Here is a 6,000-nt window from a genome sequence, read left to right as displayed (position 1 = left end):
AAAAGTACTATCTTTTACATCCAGTGACGGCAGGGCGTTGTACAGGGGGACTGGTTTTGATGGTTGTGCGCTGGTGTATCAGTTCTTGGATGGAAAGACATGTTTTTAAGAGCTCTATAGAATACATAATGTAACTACCATGTTAAATGCTAATATACCTGCACTGTGCGTCAACGCTATTAGGAATGAGACTTTCAGTTCCTGCTGCAGCTATTACTTATTGATTACAGGGGTGGAGCTGTCGCCTCCAGTCATTCCTGCAAGCCCTATCAATACGGATTGGAATCTCCTCAGCTCTCCGCAGCAAGGGTTCCAGTCATTCAAACAGTAAGAGAAAAGGAGCTATTGGTAAAATGCACGAGGCTTTCCATGCATAATTGTTTCCGTAACGCCAGATTTACTGAGCCGGAATTGAAGTTCTCACACCCTGAGGCTTTCATGCAGGGCAGGTGTATAACAGGATATGAATCTCAAACCTTGAAGTGTTCCGATACATTTGCACACGCTGTATGGCGTGCTTTTAATTACCAAAGTGATATATATATATATATATATATATATATATATATATATATATATATATATATATATATATTATCAGGAGCTGGTCTCCATTGACTGTTGGACTGTGCTTCCAGTCATCCTTCTCCATCAATAACTATTAAGCACTCTGTAGTTAAATGACAGAGGTTGGGGCTGGAAGTCTTTCTCGCTGTCTGGAGGTAGTGTAAAACACGCTTTGAAAAGGTTGAGGCTTCAGATAAGCTGCCACACACAGGGTGGATAATCTTGGCATCTCCTGTGCTGTTTATCGTAGAAGTGATCTGTTGCAATATTTCTCGAGCTAGAGTCGGAGTTTTCCAGTGCAATCAGGCACTGGTTTTGCAGTACGGAGTAGTGTTTTTATTGCAATGCTCCCCCGTGTTCCGCACCAGGCTGGGCGGTTTGTGTTGTGTAAATAGCCAGCGTGTTTTCAGGTCGCTGGGTACAGCAGGGCGGTTCAGGTGGGTGTCTCTCGCTGAGCGCTCAAGTGTGGCTCTTCTGATTCCCAGGTGGAGTCTGATTCAGTGGATAAGGCCAGTCCAGGGCTCTCCTGTACCATTGATCTCATTGGACTGGGGGGGGGAGGTGGGCAAAAAAATCCATTGAATGGGTGTGATATACTGAACAAAAACCCTGAATCTGATAAACTCATTAACTTGCACTAGAGGACATCCTGGCTCGGTTTCATCTCAGGTGGACGAGCGGTTCTCTAGATTAACATGACTCAGGTGTGGACTGGCAGGCTCCTCGCTGTATCCCTGCTGTGAGGCTTAATGATAATGTTTTTGACCTTTGCTCCCTTTTTGAAAGGTTCCAGTGAAGAGCCCCCAGGCTACTGTGGGCTTGTTTGCTTTTGGTTTCCTTGCTGGATTTCAGAAGAGTTGTTACAGTTTTGTGGAGAAGCACAGGACACGGCCCTTGAGCCCTGCAAACAAGGGATTGGTTCCTGCGATAGTCTGGTAAGAATTAGAGCCTCCAGTCCTACCGGATTGGAATGTGGATTGGAAACTCCTCTGAGCTCAGACGCCAGTCAATCAATCAACATTGTCTAAGCAGAGGCGTCAACTGAGATGAAATTTACAATGACGACCTGGCGAGAGGCTCAGTACACAACTCGGCAGGCAGAGGTGTCAGTGTCGACCCTACGGCTAAAAGCAGCCTCAGATATCATAAGAACATAAGAACATAAGAAAGTTTACAAACGAGAGGAGGCCATTCGGCCCATCTTGCTCGTTTGGTTGTTAGTAGCTTATTGATCCCAAAATCTCATCAAGCAGCTTCTTGAAGGATCCCAGGGTGTCAGCTTCAACAACATTACTGGGGAGTTGATTCCAGACCCTCACAATTCTCTGTGTAAAAAAGTGTCTCCTATTTTCTGTTCTGAATGCCCCTTTTTCTAAACTCCATTTGTGACCCCTGGTCCTTGTTTCTTTTTTCAGGCTGAAAAAGTCCCTTGGGTCGACACTGTCAATACCTTTTAGAATTTTGAATGCTTGAATTAGGTCGCCACGCAGTCTTCTTTGTTCAAGACTGAACAGATTCAATTCTTTTAGCCTGTCTGCATATGACATGCCTTTTAAGCCCGGAATAATTCTGGTCGCTCTTCTTTGCACTCTTTCTAGAGCAGCAATATCTTTTTTATATCGACTGTTTCTAATTTGAACTTGTGTTGAAACTCGCTGCAGTCTTTGGCTGCTGCAAACCGGAAATGAGTGACTAACAAAAAAACCGTCCTGCATGGGAACAAAGCAGTTGAGTTAATTGACTGGCTCTTAAGATGCACCGTGACGAAGAGAGCTCCAATAAACTACACAAGCAAGCAGGTCTTTCCCATTATTAACAGATACCAGCGTCTCAGTCGCCTTGCATGCATAGAGGGACAGTTGTGGGCGCAGTGGTGAGTTCTGTAACAGGGCACCAGCGACAAAGCTTATAGCAGAATGGTAGAAAACATCTAGTTTCATCAGTAGTTTTATAGAGACCAGGTTATAAATAGAATCGCCAGAATCTAAAATCAGGAGTAAACACATCAGAAGTCAGATATATATGGTGGAACAGGATTTGTTGCGATTACAGGAAGGCTGGGCCCGGTCTGTCCCTCCAGAGATCCATTCAGAGTTTGTTTGGTTTCTCTGCCTCGGTAGAGGAGTTTCCTCTGGACCGAGGCTGGTTTGATTTGCAGTGCCGGTAGACCTCAGCGCAGCTGGTGCTCTCTGACGCTACCCACCTTGAAGAGTTTTTTTTCTTGTTCTCCTGAAGCCGAGCCTCGTTCTGACAGGATCCGATACGAGATCTGAATGCTAGATAGCACCGTGGCCCGAGGCGCAGGCCCTGCTGGCTGACATCATGCAGGTGATTAATCTCCAGCAGCCGTTCAAACCAGGAGACAGCAATCTGTTTTTGAAAAGCGACCTTATTTTTCTTTTAGCATTCTTTACATTCAACCTTGTTCAAAAAAAAAAAAAAAAAAAATGCTTGTTTGCATTTCCCAAAAGTAACAGCAGTGAGACGCCTTCATATTTTCAGTTATGGAAACTCATCTGGAGAAATGGACCGGTACCCTTGACATGTGACCTAAACTCTACTTGAGAGCAGCATAACCCAGAACCAATCAGCATGATTGCAAACCAATAAAACAGAAAAAAAAAAACCAATTCAAGTGGCAAAGTAGCTACTTGTATTTATTGAAGTTATATTGTTCCACTGTCAGCCATATTCTACCATTGCCCAAACAAGCTGCCATGCTGTCCTTGCTCAATTACGGTCGTTTGTCGTTTATTATCTAGCTGTGGAAGGTGATTGTGTAATCTGGCGGCTCACGCACCGAGGGGAGCTTGCAGAAGGGCTGTTGCAACTGGAACCCTTGCTCCTGACTGCGAGTTCTCTCTGTGCCGGCCTCGGTTTCACTGCCTGGCGCTACAGGCTTCGGCCTCCCAGCCTGGAGAGCGTTTCGGAGTGTTTTCCCAAACCTGGCCAGCCTTGGAAGTTCTTGTCGTGAGTCAAAGATTTGTCAGCCAGGGTTTGTCGCTCTCTTTTATCACGAATTTTTAAAAAAAAAGCAACGCCGCTTCAGACTTTTTTGTCTTGCGTGCCGAAGCAGGGTGGACATTTGTTCAGTTTAATAAAGCTTAAAAGAAAAACAAAGGAAATGTCTCAGGCGTGCTTTAGCTATAAGCAAGGAAATCAGCCACAGTGGAAGCAGTTCCCCTGTTGGTTTCTTCTCTACACACCTCCTGGGTACGTGGTGATTCTTTGTAACCAGTTTGGCTCCACAGAATACGAGATGCAAATCTGAACAGATAGCCGGGCTTAGCCATTTGGGTGAGCCTTGAAAACACCCTGTTCCAGGCAGTGAAGACAGGGTGTTATATAACCGGCTGAAAGGTAGAATGAACAGGGTGTACAGTTTTGTCACCTATGTGTCATTCATGTAATTTGCAATTCTTGTTGTCCTTTTGAACTGCATGTTCTATCCTGTTACAGTTCATCAATGTGATGAACTCCGCCCTCCCGTCGCAGTGCCGTTGTCAGCAGGGACACTTGCGCAGGTGTCAAAGGTGGGACTGATAATCAAACTAACTTTAGTGTCACGTTGATGATGCAGAAAGCCCTTGTGGGGAACTAACTGGAAGCAGCAGAGCAATATTTCAAGGATCTGCAGCTATGGCCAAAAGCTTTGCATCCCCCTTTTACAAATTTCCCTTCAAAGTCGAGTGAAAGCTGCTGAATAATGTTACGGTAACATTTTGAATTGCACACCGCTTTGTAGTTTATACTTCACGAAAAACTGGCAAATTGAAAAAAGTGACATTTATAAATCTAACATGAAATACCGCACTGCTGTTAAGGCTTCCTGTAGACACTTTCCGTATCATTTTGTAGTTTCTTTGATGACACGATGTTCAGTGAACTGTCTAAATTATGTTCGTAGAGTGTTTTGTTTTTTTTTTGTTTTTTTTTAAATTATGTCAATCCTAAAATTCTAGGTGATGCAAAACTTTTGACCAGAGCTGTAGTGGAAAAAATAAAAGGCGGACGTAACCAGTGGTCAATTTTACACACCTGATTTTTTCTACCTTTTAACACAAAATAGATAAGGCAAGCGTCTCAGTGAGCTAACGAGGCGTGTCGATCGCTGTTTGAATGATTTGCAACCTTTTTTTATTATTTATTTCGAAACCTGCTCTTCTGGTTCCCCTGGTCCTGTCTATCCTCCCCCCCCCCTCTGGGTTAACGACTCAGCCTGTGATTGTGATTCAAGTACTCCTTATGGCAGGAGGTTAAACAAAGCGGGCTCCTGTGTGCTCCTGGTGCCCGCATTGTGTTGCTCTCTTTGCTAACGCAGCTGAGATGAGGTGAGCTCTGTTGACAGTGTCTGTTGCCCAGCGCTGGCTTTCCGAATGCCGGGCTACTTTTGCGGATTTACATTTTCTCGCCCCTTATAAATGAGCGCTAACCCAGGCATTAACATGTCTGTCTGGAGAACTGCTTATCCAATTGTGGTGAAATTTAGCATCGACATTATTCAGAGTTATTAAGGGGATATTTGGAGGTGTGTCACACTTGCGTTTTTAGAACTTGGGAACAGAAGTTATTCAATGTAATATAGACCAGCCACGTTATATACTACTGCTTCCCTAATGGCCTTGTGTTGTTACCCAATTCTCTGTCTGTTGCCAACCTCTCAGCAGCTGGCAGAACACACACTCCCTTGACACGTGTTTTGTGTTCAGGTGAAAGCAAATTGGCCACATGTCTGTGACAGCGACTTCAAACTTATGAAGGACTTACTGGATTGCTTTGAAAAGGAGTGCACGCCTTCACAGTGGCGGGCGGGGAACGCACAGAGTTTCAGGTTAGCAGAGTAAAGTGTTGCCCTAAAACAACAAACATGCACACACTGGCTATGAATACGTCTACCAGCGCGAGCGTTGCGAGAACACGTTGGCACGCTTTCTGGGTGAAGCAAACACCCTGCTAGTTATGTCGTGGTGGTTATTGCTGAGTGATTTGTGTGTGTGTGTGTGTGCTTTATCCCTGTCTGTCGAAATATTGACTTTAGCTTAACTGCCTGCAAGCCTGTGTAATTATTTACCTGCCAAAGCAGCTCAGAGAAATCAGTCGCCCGAGATATCCTGCAGATATTTATAGCAGGTCACCTTTGAACTTTACATGAGCAGACGTCTGCCAGCCATCAGTGTTTCCGGTCTACATACAAGTGTGTGTGTGTGTGTGTGTGTGTGTGTGTGTGTGTGTGTGTGTTCCATACATGTTGACCTCTGTATGCTGTAAGTGTCAGTACAGTAAGCCCTGGTTATCTGACACCCCTCCCGGTAACTTGTCCGGTTGTGCGCTGTGTTGTTCTGCCCTGTCCTCCTAGAGAGTACACCAGCCCTCTGTTATTTACACAACGCTCCAGTGTTGTGTATTTACAAGTACAAGTCTTTTTAGGAGGTT

Source organism: Polyodon spathula, unplaced genomic scaffold, assembly GCF_017654505.1.
Source record: "Polyodon spathula isolate WHYD16114869_AA unplaced genomic scaffold, ASM1765450v1 scaffolds_1693, whole genome shotgun sequence".
Lineage (NCBI taxonomy): Eukaryota > Metazoa > Chordata > Actinopteri > Acipenseriformes > Polyodontidae > Polyodon > Polyodon spathula.
This window is presented reverse-complemented; position numbering follows the sequence as displayed.